The following is a 17,833-nucleotide window of genomic DNA, read 5'->3' as shown; positions in this document are numbered from 1 at the left end:
AAATAGATACAGTGTGTTAACAGCCTCTTGTAGAAAGTCTCATTAACTCCAGATTAATCCCCTCCAAACCATGTCACCACATAGTACAAGATTACTTTATACATTTTCCTTTATGCTTCCACAAACCAAACACAGAATATACACATTCTCATCAAGCGTTCTGGATTTCTTTTCCTGACTACATTACTCCACTACATGATGAACTTCTGAGGCCTTGTCTGTTACACAAGTAAAATCAAAAGACAAAATAAACTGACACATTTTCATTGAGACTTACTCCAAAAGAAATCTGTAGTAGAGGATTGCAGGCTAAACCCTATGCAAACTGCTGCTAGGCTTTATTTTGGTTTTTACTTTTATACTGTAGTGCTACATTTTTAAACTTTTATATTGTATTACATTGCTTTTATGGTTTTAATTGTTGTGAACTGCCTAGAGAGCTTCAGCTACTGGGTGGTATACAAATGTAATAAATATATAACAATGTCACCTCTTTTCTTTCTTTAGATTACCTCTGGTATGTAAATCCACAGACAGTACACAATGTTTATGCTTTCTTTCTACTTATTAGCTATAAACAAGAATAAAACACTGAGGGCTATACCCTTACAACGAATGTAATGTGTGAATGTGAAAGAAAAAATGCTTAATATTTTTGGAGGCATCATGATAATTGCTGCCACAAACAGATGAGGAAATGCGATTGTAGTAATATCCTTTATGGAGCCAATTTAAAAATGGACATTTGTTAACACAAATCTTCTGTAAACTAAAGTGATCAAGGTAAAATATAAAAATCTGGAAAAAGATGGATGGGTGAGCTTAGTGCATGGTAGGATGCATATACACCCAGGTGGCATGGGTGTGGCCCTCCAGATATTGCTGGACACCAACTCCTATCAGCCCCAGCCAGCATGGCCAATTGTCAAGAATAACGGAAGTTGTATTCCAATAACCACTAGAGCAGAGGTAGGCAGGCGGTAGATCTCCAGATGTTTCAGACTTCAACTCCCAGAAGCCCCTGCCAGCATGGCTGATGGTCAGGTATGCTGGAAATTGTGGTTTCAAACATCTGGAGATCTACTTTCTGCCCACCTGTAATCTAGAGGGCCACAGGTTCCCCACCCTTGGTTTAGTGGTTCTCAGACAGTTGGGCCCAGCAAAGTTTTAGGGAGCAGCAGAATCCTGAAAAAGGTGGAGGCTTCATCCCCTCATCAGCCATGAAGATAGCCTTCAATTCAAATGGGGGGGGGTGATAACTGCTCTCCCAGTTGCCCCCATTATCCCAAGGTGACTTGGGAAGAGATGCATGCAGCTTTGTTCTAATGGTTTACCCTGTAGTGTAGTTTTAGGGTCAGAGATCCCTTGTTCTATTTCCTTTTGTAAGGCCAGTGTTGGATTAGTGCCTCAATCCACAGATCTATCTATGCACAAAACCACATGGAAGGATCCACTGTGGAACAAATAGAATAATCTTTGGGACTTGTGTGCATAAGTCACAATAAATTAGAAGAACAGCCCAAATTTAGAAAGATTCAGGAACACACTATTAGTTATTAAAGCAAAGGACAAACTCCGGTCACTTTGAGGGTAATTAAGTTGTCGTAAGAGGATAGGACACTGGGGGAGGGAGTGTCAAGGGCCCCCAGCAATTCATCGATCTGCGTTTAAGTCTCATTGCTGCACTGGCTTTTCTGTCAATCTCCCTTCGGCCTGGTGAGGAGGAGGCAGGTTATTATCCCTCATGGGTACCCAATTTGGCACAGGTTATTAAGGTTATGTGTGTCAAGAACTGTATAAATTCATAGGTCTTTAGTGTTGTGAAATAAGAATTGTTGATGTGTGTGTGTGTGTTTCATCATGTGTGGCTATCATCACTCACTCAGTAAAATAGGCCACTATTTTACAGCAAAGTTGCTTTTAGATAGAAGCATTCACCTCTTCTCAAGCTTAGTGAATTTGAGCTAAAAGTAAGATCAACCTAGCTAATCATATCACTTCTTGAAGGGCCAACCTCACAACAATCCTAAAACCCCAATAATAAAGATATTACATTCAAAAGAAAAATAATCAGGGGTTAAAATATAATAAGTGTTTTGTAATGCGACACTGTCAAAATAATATATTTTGTTTATCAATATAGATCATTGCAAGTTATTTTACTGTATTGCTGTGAGATATAAAGCGAAAGGAGCTCAGAAGCTACATATAGCTTATAAAATATGCTACAAATTCATGCAGGCTGCAATCCTATACACACACCTGTGAGTTCAACGGGGTTTACTTCCGAGTGCACATTATAGGCCTGTACTGTAACTAAACTTTGCATATACAGAGTTTGCATATATATCTTTGCATATACAAAGATGGAAATAACAAAGAACTGCCGTTGGATAGAAGCATTTGCTTCTGACTTTCTATGCAACAGCAAAAAAGCTGTCCTATAGGTAATGTGTCTATCCTGAATAGACAGCAGAAAATATGCCTTTCCAAAATCAGACATCACTGCCAAAATTAAAACACTGACCATGCAATCCTAAACACATATATTCAGAAGTATGTCCATTGAGTTCAATGGAGCTTACTCTCAGGTAAGTGGGCACCGGATTGCAGTCACAATGAAGAAACAAAAATTGTATAAGAAACAAAAGTTATAATGCAACAAACAAAATAAATGGTCCAAATTCACATGGTTAAGAATATAATGATAAAAAAAACACCTCTGATATATAATAAAAATGGGTTACAGGCCAGAAAAGGCAACCAGGGCGGGGGGGGGGGGGGAGTCCCTCATAGTTTCCTTTCACACATTGGGCTGGATCCAGACTAAGTTAGTCTCACTTTAATCCCATTGAAACCGAAAGGATCAGTTAGTCATGACCAATAAATGACCAGTTAGTCATGACCATAAATTTCAACGTCATTAAAGAGTGAGATAGTGATTAAGAGGATCTAACACTGTTAGCAGCATGCCCCTGCACACAAGCCTGCAAGTGATTTAGGGCTCAATCCTATCAATTTCACCCCCGATGATTGGAAGCCCCTAAACACGGAGGCTTCCAATCATCCAGTGCAGAGCAGGAGGAGCGGCGGAGGCAATCTCCCTGTCTGCCCACCCTGCAGTTTCACTAGACAGGCTTTTTAGCCCATCTAGTGTGGGAGCTTCGGAGGGGGAGTGAAGAAGGGTGGAAGAGACTCAGGATCACTCATATTCTGGCCTCTCTGGTCTTGTTCCCTCCCTGCCTACTGGAATGCCTCCTTTTCTCCCTCTCCAAGCTTGATTTTCCAATCTCGGAGGGCAGCTGGCATGATTCTTTCCATGCCAGCTGAAATAGGGAGGGGGAGGGGGTTGGATTTCTGACTTCCTATTCCAAGGTCAGAGAGCTGTCTTGAAGCTCAGAGGAAGGAATCCCCAGTAACTTATGGCCATAGGATGTCTAGGGGCCATAAGATTGCACCATTAATAGTTGATTTAATTTAGATTTTCATGGGTATAACTAGGGGGAAGATGGCAGCCATAAAGTAGATCAGTCCAATATCACTGACTTTATTATGGCTTCCTGTTAATAATTTTTAGGCTAATAAAGAATGTAAGTGTCTTTAATAATACTAAGATAAGCATGGACTACAAATAATTAAGAACAAGAATAGGACTACCATACATTGCAAGGCAGAGTATACCCTGCGTTCATTTGCAATCCAAAGTGCCGGATAAGGTAAGGTTAGGAATGAGGCACACTTTACCAATATTTATTTGGTGGATTAGCCACTTCAGAACTATTTCAGAATGGTTTACCCCCATCATTGAGATCCTAGATTTCTTTTGTATCCTGCTCACTGGATTTCCCCAGAAAAGAAACTTAGAGAGCTCATCCTATCCCAAAAGCATGCATTCAGAGGACCAATTCTAAAATGTATCCAGCAAGTATCAGACACAGACGTAACCAAAACAAATCTCTCACCACCATATTACTCTCTAAGGAAACTTTCTTGGGCCAGGCTTTGGCCAACAGTTATTGGAACAAAAGGTGAAGAAGAAAGAACAAGGTGTCAGGAGTCCAGGAGTCCACTTTAGAGAGCAGAAGCTGGGATAATAGATCTATCAAAACTCCAGGCTTAGATTTTTAATAGTTTGGCGCCACACAGGAGGACAGACATAGATTCCAGTATCAATGTATGTAGTAGTAGTCGTAAATATTTATATCTGCTTAAAAGAGCAGCCAATAAAACATTCAACAAAACAATTCAAAAACAGCAGCAGCAGATATTATTTTATGCAGACAAATAAGATGGATGCAACTGTTGTTCATACAGTTTTGAATGTGCATGATAAAATCATTAAGATACATATAACCCTCAGATATTTCTTTAAGATTAGAGAGTTGGGAGACAGGCAGAATTGTTTGGGCCAGGACAAAGTGATTATGATCTGGTATGACTGAAGTGGATTGTGCTCTGCTGGGGTTTTTTTTCCAGTTGGTTACAGGTGACCATTTCTAAAGCGTATCACACTAAATATTGGGGAAACAACACTATCAAGGAATGAGACAAAAGTCCTTTTTTATTATGATTCTTCGTGACTGAAATTATATTGTTCCAAATAGACAAAAACATCTTGTGCTTCATGAGACTGATGTTAAATATTCAAAATATACTGAGAATATATAGCTTAACATCAGCCAAAAGGAAGATAATGTGACTTCATTTGCTCCTCCTGTTTCCCATAGGAAAAGGTGACTTGTCTTATTTTTGTTTGTTTAAAACAGTTTTACCCAGCTTTTCAGCACACACACACACACACACACACACACACAGGCTCCCAGAGCAGCTTACAAAGATCAATAAGAAGGCAATCCCTGCCTTCAAACTTATCATCTACAACTCAAAAGGAGAAGGGACTGGGTGGAAGGAGGAAAAACAAACTCAAGCACTAGTTCTTGGTTACAAAGTTCTTATAGATGCTCTTTCCAGCAGTGAGGAGGGAAGACGGCTTCCTGCAGCTGCTCCTTCTCTGGCCAACAGCTGGGGCCAGGATAGTCTCCCTGGGAGGCACTGGGTGCAGCCTCCCAGTGGCCCTTGGTCCCTGGCCAATGGCAGTGGCTAAAGCAGCCTTCCACAAATGGGTGCCCCCCCGCGATGTGTTGGACCACAACTCCCATAATCCCCCACCCAGCATATGACTGGGGATTATGGGAGTTGTGGTCCAACACAACTGGAGGGCACTAGATTGGGGAAGGCTGGGCCAGGGCATGCTTCCCTTCACCTCTGTAGCCCCAGAGCCACTGGCAGTTGGAGCGAAGTGTTCTTTCCAGCAGGGAAGGGCAAAACAAGCTCTCTGCGGCAGCTCCTTCTCTGGGCTGTAGTCAGCTTTTCACAATGAAACACTGATGTATGAAGCAGAGGGGGAGGGGAGCTAGTTTGTGATCCTCAAGCAGTACCCAGCTATTAAAATCAACTGTCAATATCTAACAGATACAGGAGACAACTCATGGCACTGCCAAAGGTTTGTTGTTGTTGTTCAGTCGTTCAGTCGTGTCCAACTCTTTGTGACCCCATGGACCATAGCACGCCAGGCCTTCCTGTCCTGCGCTCTCTCCCGGAGTGTGCTCAGGTTCATATTCATTGCATTGGTGATGCTATCTAGCCATCTCATCCTCTGCCGTCCCCTTCTCCTTTTGCCTTCAGTCTTTCCCAGCATCAGGGTCTTTTCCAGAGAGTTTTCTCTTCGCATTAGGTGGCCAAAATATTTGAGCTTCAGCTTCAGTATCTGTCCTTCCAAGGAGCACTCAGGGTTGATTTCCTTTAGGATGGACTGATTTGACCTCCTTGAAGTCCAGGGGACTCCTAAGAGTCTTCTCCAGCACCACAGTTCGAAAGCATCAATTCTTCGGCGCTCAGCCTTCCTTATAGTCCAGCTCTCACAGCCATACATTACTACTGGGAAAACCATAGCTTTCATTAGACGGACCTTTGTCGGCAAGGTGATGTCTCTGCTCCTTACTATGCTGTCCAGGTTTGCCATAGCTTTCCTCCCAAGGAGCAAGCGTCTTTTAATTTCATGGCTACAGTCACCGTCTGCGGTGATCTTGGAGCCCAAGAAAATAACATCTGTCACTGCTTCCATTTCTTCCCCTTCTATATGCCAGGAAGTGATGGGGCCAGATGCCATGATCTTCATTTTTTTAATGTTGAGTTTCAAACCAGCTTTTGCACTCTCCTCTTTCACCCTCAACAAGAGGCTCTTTAGATCCTCTTCGTTTTCTGCCATTAGGGTGGTATCGTCTGCATATCGGAGGTTGTTGATAATTCTCCCGGCAATCTTAATTCCGACCTGTGATTCATCCAACCCGGCATTTCTCATGATGTACTCTGCATATAAATTAAATAAGCAGGGTGACAATATGCAGCCTTGTCGTACTTCTTTCCCAATTTTGAACCAATCGGTTGTTCCATGTCTGGTTCTTACAGTTGCTTCTTGACCCTCATACAGGTTTCTCAGGAGACAGGTAAGGTGGTCTGGTACTCGCATCACTTTAAGAATTTGCCACAGTTTGTTGTGATCCACACAATCAAAGGCTTTAGCGTAGTCAATGAAGCAGAAATAGACGTTTTTCTGGAATTCTCTTGCTTTCTTCATGATGCAGCGAATGTTGGCGATTTGATCTCTAGTTCCTCTGCCTCTTCGAAACCCAGCTTGTACTTCCGGTAGTTCTCGGCTTGCATACTGCTGAAGCCTGGCTTGTAGGATTTTGAGCATCACCTTGCTGGCATGTGAAATGAGCGCAATTGTGCGGTAGTTTGAACACTCTTTGGTGTTGCCCTTCTTTGGAATTGGAATGTAAACTGACCTTTTCCAGTCTTGCGGCCACTGTTGAGTGTTCCAAATTTGTTGGCATATTGAGTGCAGCACTTTAACAGCATCATCTTTTAGGATTTTAAATAGCTCAGCTGGAATACTGTTATCTCTGCTAGCTTTGTTGTTACTAATGCTTCCTAAGGCCCACTTGACTTCACTCTCTAGGATGTCCGGCTCAAGTTCAGTGACCGCACTATCATGGCTATCAGGGACATTCCGATGTTTCCTGTATAGTTCTTCTGTGTATTCTTTCCACCTCTTCTTAATCTCATCTGCTTCTGTTAGGTCCCTGCCTTCTTTGTCCTTTATCATGCCCATCTTTGCACAAAATGTTCCCTTGAGATCTCCGATTTTCTTGAAGAGATCTCTAGTCTTTCCCATTCTGTTGTTTTCCTCGATTTCTTTGCATTGTTCATTTAAGAAGGCCTTCTTGTCTCTCCTTGCTATTCTCTGGAACTCTGCATTCAGTTGGATATATCTTCCCCTTTCTCTCTTTGGGTGGGAGAGACAGCGTAATTAATTTTTCTCTAAGAAATTATTGGTTTGCAAAGTTTGATGTGCATATAACAGACTACATTCCCATTTATTTATTTACTTACTTACTTATTTTCTTCTCATGATATTCACTGACAAAAATGGAGCATGGAAGGCCCAACCAGGGGATACAAATGTGTCCTGTCAACAAACTTGGCTCATGACAACTCAGACATGAGCTGCAACCAAATGTTGCAGTGTATCCTGAACTCATAAGCAGGACTGCTCCTGTTCAGGATTCTTGCCAACCAGCTGTGCCCTCCTCCCAGGGGGTGTCTCCATGGTTGATTTGCTTTGAGCTGGCTCTGTTTCGACATCGTTCAGGGCACATGATCTCATAGCCAGCCTGCAGCCACCCTGGAGCTTTTTGCAGAAAAACTGGATTTCCTGAGACTACTTTAAGTCCGATTCTTTTCCTTAAGTCGGGTTCTCCGTGGTATCGTTGTTGTGTGCTCCAACCCCTGCAGTTACCTTGAGTATGCTACCCCTGCCCAGGGGTGGGCCCTTCACTGTGACCCCCGTCAAGGGGTGTTTCCTGTCCCTGTGTTTCCCAGCACAAACCAAGTAGTGTCTACTCAGAAGTAACTCCCACTGTGGTCAATGGGGCTTGTCCCCTGAATGCACACTTCAGAATTTACAGAGACCCCCCTCAATTGAAATAACACATTTTAAAGCACTACTTCCCTAAAGGCTGTAAGCGCTATCTCAAAGCTGCAATTCTCCACTGTTTGGTTTATTGTCGTTCAGAAGCAACTAATTTGCACCTTCAACTCTGCACTGCATCGGGTTAGAAAGGGGGCTGGCTTCCCCTCCCTGTCTTTCCCAGCACACACATATGTGTGTCTACTTAGACGTAACTCCCATTGTGGTCAATGGGGCTTGTTCCCGAAATGTGCACTCCAGAAGTTACCAAGATTCCTGTGCAATGAAATAACGCATTTAGGAGCCTTAATGTTGACGCTTCGTGACGTTGATATTTGCTTCCTTGCTTTTTGGAATTCATTTATTTGCAGTTTTGATCCTTTGCAGCATCGGGAGCTTCAGAGGAAAGGAGAAAGGGGATCAGAAAGGGGGCTGGTTGGAGCCAGGGTGCTTCAAGTATTCAGAGGGTTAACTCTCCTAAAGGCTGTGAAGCGCTATATCGAAGCTGCTTTCTCAACTGTAAGGGAGTAATTAAGGCGAAGCTTTGATCGTTCACAGCTTTGTCAGCTGTAGGGAAGGATGGGGGAAGCCTCCCACATTGGTTAACCAGCCCTTGCCAGTCTGATGACATTCACTCCAGTCCCCCCACCCCACCCGGAAGTATGTTCCTGTGAAGGGACTTAGAGTGGTGCGGTGCACTCATTCGTGGAGCTCTGCGCAGACCAAAGCCAGCTCCTTGAAAAATCCAGGTGAGCCACCATTGGCTTCTCCTTACATTGTTGTGGAGACACCCAGCAGGATACTTTAAGGAGCTTAAGGAGGATATTCCACCACCCGTACCACCACCACCACCTCACTTTACCATTTTTCTTTTCCAACTGGCACTCTACATTCCACCATGTTTACTCAGAATTCTTGGTCGCTGTCGTGCTGTTGAGTAGTTTGGGGGGTTGTTTTTTTAAAGGTTTTTTTTTTTGCTTCTGCAAATCTTGAGGTTCCTCCAAGCAGGCTGATACCTCCTCCTTTTTCTCAGTGGCCCTGCTTTGGCTCAGTTTCTGTCAGCACTCAACCACCACTTGAGTTGGCTATTAGAGGGAATGATACAAAGTAGAAAGAGAACCATCTTTCAATCACATCTACATTCTAGCCAGCTTACGTTCGCCTAACATTACAGACACTGAAAAGCAAGTTAGATAAATGAAGGTTTTGAAGCTGCAGTCCTAAACATCTAAGCCCATTTATTTCGCAAATGAATACAGTTGCATACACAAAACTGTCCTGTCGGTGTGTCATGCATGAACACGTTTTGAACACTTCACCTGCTGTCACATTCTATGGCAAGATGAAAATCCATGTACAGCTGCTTCTTAAATGAGGCAAAAGCTTCATTCTTTAGTCCTTTGCAACTTTGAAGGATGATGTAATTTGAAACAGAAAGACTTTAAGCACTTGAAAAATAGCCCTGAGAACAACAGAGGAAGCGTTTCAGAAACAAGACCGCCCTCTAGCTTCGATTCAGAAAATATTCACACAGCAAAGATGGTTCTCAATGAACAGCCAAATCCTGTAACTTTCACTTTCTTGGGTTGTGTCAGCTTAGACTATTCTTGTTATGGAATGACCCTTAGAAACAAAAGCCACAATCAAACCAAAGGTAAGTACTTTAAAGTCCCATTGATGTCAGAGGTTAAGGACCTAATCCCAGGTAAATGTATATGGGATTGGATCAGATTGGCTGGGTCTTTTTGTTGTTGTTTTAAAATGTATGTGTGTTTGCCACTTTGAATATATTTTAAGAAAGGCAAGATGGAAATGCTTAAAGAAATAAAAAAAATTGTATTATATATTATATGAACTCTGGGCATTAAAGGTATTCTCCAATACAATTGCTTGCAGAACTGCAGGATCCCTAACCCCAAAAGAAATTACAGCTTCTCTCTCCAAGGAAAACTCCAGTTTTAACAGCAGTCCTGTCATCATCCCATCCCTATCACACAGCAAAATCCTGTTGGGCGGGGGGGGGGGGGAGAGATTTTAAAAGCAGTTTGTGATATCATTACAAAAGTGCAACTGCATCCATATGAGCTGAGAATTTATTGTTTTTAATGTTCTTCTGGAAGGGTCTTATTTTTATATGTAATTGGTGATAATGTTGCTTATTTCTTAAGAACGTGCTCCATCTTTCTGGTATCTTATTGATATATTGGCAATATACATTTGGATTAGAGATACTTTAAACTAAAATCCCTCAAGAAATGCAATGAGGGATACAAATGTGCAGTCTGGGTCAGAATGTGCACGTGTCAGTTAAATACACTTCACATATATGATTTTGTTTAATTGTAATGCATTATAGGCACATAAGTTTAGAAACTGCAACAGTTTTCAACCCTTTTAGATTTAGAATCTATTTTTAACCTCAATCTGCAACATAGAGCCCACTTTAAATTATAACATATATGCCAGTCTCCTCTCTCTTCCTCTTCCCCAAATCTTTCTCCTCTAAAAATATTTAATTTTTTTAAATTATGAGCATATCCCACTTGTAAGTTATTAACGCACAAGCTGAAGACTGATCTGAAGATCAGCAGAAAATGTGAAATATGGCTTTAGTTGTTTGATAATGAAGAAGTAATGAAGAAGTAATAAACCCCAGCATTTCATGGCAGTGAATGAAGAAAAAGTGTGAATTTATAAACAATTATTATTCTGCCAATAACTTTATAGACAAATGAAGGTTGATATGTGCGTGATGTCCATTATATTTTTCTTTATTGGCTACCAAAACCTACCAAGATTTTTTCTATTCCTGTCATACATTGATGGTATCAAGAATAATAAAGTCACCTCTCTAAATTGTAAGAGCTTATTCTATAACTATCACTGTGCAACTGTGCAAGTATAATCAAGATTATTCTTTCCAATGCACACCATTGGCATTTTTCAGCATTAAAATTAACTTGCCATTTAGTTTTCTATTTTCCTAGCTCTCTGACATCAGTTAGTTCCCATTCAAGGGCTACTTTAGGTTGAATTGACCGAAATTAGTTGGTGCCATAATTTTGTCATTTCAGTCTTCATGTGTGTGTTTTTCCAGGCAATTCATTATTTTGTTAAATGATCCTAACACAGATCCTTTAGGCAGACAATATTCACCTAGCTCTGTACTGTGAAAATTGACAATTCCCACTTATCATTCCTCTAACCAGTTACTGAATCACAACAGGCATATTCCCTTTTATGTGATGGCCTTGTAGGAACTGTAAGGGCGAGGCTATTTTTTCCCAAAAGCCAGGGATGCTACATCAATATAATCTCTCTCAGCACAATAGGATTATCTGTGTGCATCTGCACAAGCCCACACAAACAGCAATCAATAGTATCCCTGTGCTACTATCTCTGCTTTTTACCAGTTATGTGATGTCACTCAAATAATCCCACACCGTCAGTCAGGATTATTTGCTATCCCACAGCAGTATTGCAACACTGCATTGCAACATTTGTGCTATCTTCCAAAGCCTCCAACATTTCATTCCCAAGGGATATTTCATGCACTAATCAAGGACACTGCTTGCTTCTTATAGAAGCCTCCTGAATCTGATATGAATGTAATTTACTTAACATTTATTACATTAATACTAACCACTCTTGGGTCAGCCTTTCCCTCTCCTACAATGGTATAGTAACTACTTGTCCTTGAATGACATCCCTTCCTCTTTGTGATGTAGCGCTATTGAAACATTGGCCTTGTAAATGTTTTCTTCTCTAACACAATAAATGGCTGACCTGTATGAAATTCAAAACACAGGAGGAGGAGGAGGACAGCCATAGTTTTATTTGGGCTACAGATTGTCATATTCATTTTTTAAACAAAGATAAAAAGAAAGGGCAAATACAGAAAGGCAAAGCTTCATAATGTTATCCACAATATGCTGGGTACTTAAGAACAGCCTTGCTGAATCAAACTAAGCTTCTGCTTAGTACAACAGCCCTTCCCAACCTGGTGTCTTCCAGATGTGTTGCATTACAACTCCCAGCATCCCCAGCCAGCATGGGTACCAGCTTGGGGAAGGCTTTAGTATGGCATTTCGTCAACCGCAGCCAGCCAGATGCCTCTGGAAAGCTCACAAAACAGACACGAAGGTAACAGCCCTTCCCTGTTGCTTATTCCCAGCAATTAGAGGTACACTGCTTCTAATAATGGAGGCTCCATCTATATATTGTATTTCTATACAGCGTTTCTGAAACAACACAGGTGGTTTACAAAATGTTCAGAAAATAAAATCCATAATCAAATAAAAGCATAGTAAAACATTCAAAACAACTTTTAAAAACACAACAATTTAAAAAGCTGAGTTAAAAAAAATAGCTTATCTTAGCAAATGGCCATTGATATACCTTTATTCTTTTAATTTGTCTAATCCTTTTTACATTTCTAGAAAGCACTCCAGCATGACAAGGCGTAGCTAAAGACAGGCAGTCCCATCCTGTGGTCCAGTTAAGATGTCCACTAGAACTTATACTGGCTGAATCTTGTTGGGATCCTGTACTTTCCCAGCAACAAAGTCAAAAGCATGATAATAGCAATAGAGACAAATTCAGGATAGTCAGAACAATAGCAGTTTCCACATAGTTCCTGTCAGTTGCACCACACACATACAGAATAGAGAGTGGATGGTGCCTCTGGTAATCACAGCTGGAAAGAAGCATAAAAACTACCTAATAACCAGTAAGACCATTGGTCCTTCATTGTCCACTCTGATTGGGAGTGGCTCTCTAGGGTTTCAGCATGAGGAATTTTTATAGTCCTATCTGGAGATGCCAGGGATTGAACCTGGGACCTTTTGCACACGAAACAGGTGCTCTACCATTGAGCTGATCTAGCTTCTGAGGATTTCCTCAGTTCAGTGATGATATCATTAACTCCTCTCATTTAAAGAAGGGGAGCAAGGAAGCAGTGGTAGTATGGCAAGCTACCTTTATTCTCATATGTATCCCATCTGAATAACCAGTGATGGAGTCCTGTTTATATGGAAAATACACCTTTTCCATCCAAGTTGTGTTTGCCAAGGATAAACACAATTATTCTCAGAACCAGTTTTACCTTGTTGAAATTTCAGACAATTGATCCCCTTACTATGGCAAATTGTAGTCAAACCCATTGTTAAATTGATTATTTCTGTATCAGCCTACTTTCTTTTCCAGTGCTGAATTTATTTATTCTTTTTAAAACATTTTTATTATAAGTTTCAACAAAACAAAGCAAGAAAAAAACAGGAACAACAACAACAGCAACTTAAAAAGAAGGGGGAAATCACTAGTATAACTACATGATTTGCAGGTCTCAGTTTCAGTATTACAACATTCTAAAAAAAAAGAAAAACAACTATACATAAACTTCAATAAAAGCAGATCAAATAACTGTATATAGGTCCATTCACAAGTGTTGACTGTATACCACTCTTTTGAACATAGCTAGTGTTATTAGGTCTTCAGTCTGTTGCATTATAGGGGGTAAGCTTTTATCCTTCCAGTATTGTAGTATCAGTCTTTGGCGGTCAAAAGGGTGTGAAAAATCCATTTACACTGACCATGTGTTACCTTCCAAGAAGCAGGTAAATAATTTAAAAGGACTTGTACATCAATAAATATTAAAGAGTGCTCCAATACGAAGTTTATCTGTATAATAACTTCCTCCCACAAGGAGGCAACTATTGGGCATTTCCAAAACACATGATTGAGAGAAGCATTAACTGTATTACACCTCCAACAATTAGCCAAATTAGACAAACCTTTATTGAAGGGACATTGTGGCATCTAATAGGAACAAAATAAATGTCTTTGCTGAATAAGATGTAACTGGAGATCCACAGACACATCAGATACTTACGCCAAAGCAGCAGTCCATTGATTAGGCAAAACAGGACAGTCCAATTCCCTCTTTCATTCCTACTTAAGACCCTGTGTATCATATTTATTAACTGATACTAAGTATTTGTAATTATGAATCATGGGTCAATATACCGGAGCAGCTTCAATAGTATAAATAAAGGAATCCCATGTATATTTCTTTATTTAATTCTTGAAAATCTACCCATGGACTAACTCTTGGAGGAACACCAGATTTACATCAAATCAGTTGTGTGAATTTGACAATTTGATTGGGAAAGCAGGGTTAAAGGAAGGGTGGGGGTATCCAATTAACCCCTCCTACTGACGGAATGGCGTCTGTCAGCAGAACAGGGCGGGGGTGACTCCCCCTCCCCCTGCAGCTCCTCTGGCCCCAAACACTGCCTGGAGGGTTGGGAGACCCTCTGGAGCAGTTTGGGGGTGCTATGGGGGGAGGAGAAGAAACAAAAGTACCATCGTGTGACTAAAAGTTCACTCATGTGATGTTGGATTTTGCCCATGGTGTTTCCCTGAGCTAAATTTCCTTGCCCATCAATGCTGCTATTTACCCCACTGGAAGAAGTCAGACTAATCATAAGACAAATATTGTACCATCGCCATATGTAAGATAAAGTTTATTTGAATGCAGTGGTTAGCAATACTTTGCTATTGTAACTAAGCTAATTTAAAATGGAAAGCATAGTCAACAACAGAAATTTGGCTTTATTCAGATACATTTGTCAGCTTTTACGACATTTCTTGGACATAATCCCCTTCTTCTAAACCTTTATGCTGTATGCTGCTCTGCTAGTCTGGTGGCGCCCTGCTCGTCTCAGTGACACATAACCCAAAGCCACAGTTCTAGCTGTGAGTCGGGTGAAGATTCTGTCCCTGTGTTGTGCTTGCGTAATCAGCCAAGCCTGGAGCAAGTAGAGATCTACTGCATTCTTCCACATCACAAGCCCTGCAACCCTATGCAACCTTACCTGCAAATAAGTCCCACCAAACTCAGTGAAATGTACTTCGGAATAAATATGCATAAGCTTGGGCTGCATGCTACCTGCTCATAGGGGTGCCAGAAGATACCAGATGTTTGGCTTTCTCTCTCCTTATTTACAGAAGGTTGTTCTCATTTTCTTCCCTCTCCCTTTGTATGAGAATCATGCAGCATGGCTGCTCCATGTTTACCAAATCTGCAGCTTTTAATTATTATCATTCACTTTCCAAACTTGTCTTCACCCACCCCCACCCCCCTGCACACACAGGGCCAGCCCGAGGATAAATACCGCCCTGGGAGAGAAGTGCCTTGGTGCCCCCACCCCCACCCTGTAGTCAGTTTTGCAGGGCCACCCAGAGGATTTTTGGGGCCTGCCTGGTGCAGTTGTGATGCCCATCAAGAACAACATTGCTCGAAACCTTGATCTTTCAGCTGGTGTGCTACAGTTTGCACCAGCCAGAGGCTGAACATTGAAATTCTGAGCAGTGGCAGCGCATTATACAACACAGCAGAACTATCACATCACTGTCACTACTTATAATATTGTTTGTTTTGTACCACTTCCTATCTTTTGGTAGCTGTTCTTTATTTTAGAATAGCCATTAATTTTATCTTTAAAAATAATAAAAGTTTTAAATAAAAACGGTATCCAGTTCACCTCTTATAGCTTATGGCTTGTGGAAAATAACTAAGGCAAGGCCATGTTGTCTCGGCTTTTTTTGTGCCAATGTAGTAGATTCCTCAAACGCCTGTAATTGTTGTCTTTGTTTCTTTCGTACAAAAGAAGAAATTGTTAGGATAGTAGAGATAAGTTATTTTGTCTCCACAGCAGCTCACCCCAGACCTAAGAATCATCATCCTTGCAAAAGTTGCAGGGCTCTGAGAAGAAGCTGGGGGTGATGGTCCAGTAAAAGTTAATTGATAATGGCAGACATGCGCGCTAGGCTTGGCTGATGTCACTTATTATGATTATAAATGTAACTGGTGAGTGTTGATCTGGGCTGCCTCTGGGTTGACAGAGCTGCCTTCATTGTACACGAATAAACTCGTGTTGAATCTTACCCGTGTGTCCAGAGCTTAATTGGAGGGCAGCTGGGCACGGACCTCCAAGTCCAGTTTGGACTTTTATCACAGGCTTTATTATTATTTATATAGTGCCTATAGCATTTACAGTATTTGAAGTGCTAAGTGCTCAGTAGCATTGCCTCAAAGAAAAGCTGTGTTCTACTGATTACCTAGTGCAAATGACATCAAAGTGGAAATTGGGAGAAAACATACTTTAAAGCTAATTGAAGGAAGATTATTTTTGTAGCTAGTACCCAAACAACCTGTAGAACATTGAAAGAAAGGTTACAGACCCTTGCTTTTTGCCACCCTAGCTCACTGTAGACAGTAGTATATTTAAAAAACACAGCCACTGAGTACAGCTTGGCGCACTTCTCAACTCATCTTGGTGCCCCAGGCCAAGGGTCCCCAACCCCCAGGCCACGGACCGGGACCGGTCCATGGCCTGTTAGCAACTGGGCCACAGGGGTGTGCGAAACCCCCTCACCTTGGGTCCGCGGGGGGGGCGATCCGTTCCCCCCCCCCCCGAATCCTCACCGGCCCCGGCCGGCTCCGCTCCGCGTCCATGGAGCTGCCAGCTGGCTCTAGCCATTTGCGTCCCAGCAGCCGGAAGTCTGCCAGCAAATCCCGCCCCCCCAGTCCGTGGAAAAATTGTCTTCCACGAGACCGGTCCCTGGCACCAAAAAGGTTGGGGACCACTGCCCCAGGCTGTCCCACCTGTAAGGCCAGCCCAGTACACATACACTTTCAGAGAAACTTGGGTTTGTTTGAATACCGTTACTCCTACAGTTCTTAGATTTTCATCGCTTTATTCATCATACTTGCCTCATCCTGACCATCATAGTGGTAGAATTATTTTGTTCTTTAGTCATCTTCTCTATTTCAAGTCCTGTCCTATCCTTCATCTCAATCTATTTCATCTTCTGAAGTTCATGTTAACACACACACACACACACACACACACACACATGGTTAATATGAACCTTGCTGTTATTTAGTGATCTTGTGGGCCTTGTTATATTTCTCTTTCAGATTTTGATTCTTGGATAGCATTCCTTCCTTCCTTCTTTTTCATTTTCCACACTGCAATTCTCTGCAATTGTAATGGTATTTTCATTCTGCTGTTTCATACTGTGTCTCTTTTGTTTCAGATTCCACATCCTTTATTTGGTCAAATTGCCCTTATCTATTCTTTATCTTGCTCTGAGTTCCAGGTGCAATTAAACTGACCTTTTATTTTCTTTTTTTCCATTTTGTGATATTTTCAGGATTTTTAGCATTGAGTATATCTTGAGTATATATTACTTTTGAGTAGAGATATATAGGATTGCAGCATTTAGTATATTTTTATAGTATTTTCTATACTTTTTTCTTATTTTCAGTCTTCTATCAGGTCTTTTAGTGATTCTCTTTCTGCTGATCATTCAGCTTTCTCCTGTCCTTCTACTCAGTCACTGCTGCTCTTTCTTCTTTGACCCTTGCTCTTTTTTCTTTAAATCTTTCTCTTGTCTTACTTAACAAAGATTGGGGTGGGGGTGCCTCCACGACAACTGAAGGAGAAGCCAATGGTGGCTTACTTGGATTTTTCAAGGACCCGGCTTTGGTCCACGTAGAGCTCCATGAATGAGTGCACCGCACCACAGGAACATACTTCCCGGTGGGGTGGGGGGACTGGAGTGAATGTCATCAGACTGGCAGGGGCTGGTTAACCAATGTGGGAGGCTTCCCCCATCCTTCCTTACAGCTGACAAAGCTGTGGACGATCAAAGCTTCGCCTTAATTACTCCCTTACAGTTGAGAAAGCAGCTTCGATATAGCGCTTCACAGCCTTTAGGAGAGTTAACCCTCTG

This window comes from Heloderma suspectum, chromosome 1, assembly GCF_057233095.1.
Source record: "Heloderma suspectum isolate Gila_16-S chromosome 1, 16-S_ref, whole genome shotgun sequence".
Lineage (NCBI taxonomy): Eukaryota > Metazoa > Chordata > Lepidosauria > Squamata > Helodermatidae > Heloderma > Heloderma suspectum.
The sequence above is the reverse complement of the archived record's forward strand: the minus strand, read 5'-3'. Positions refer to the sequence as shown.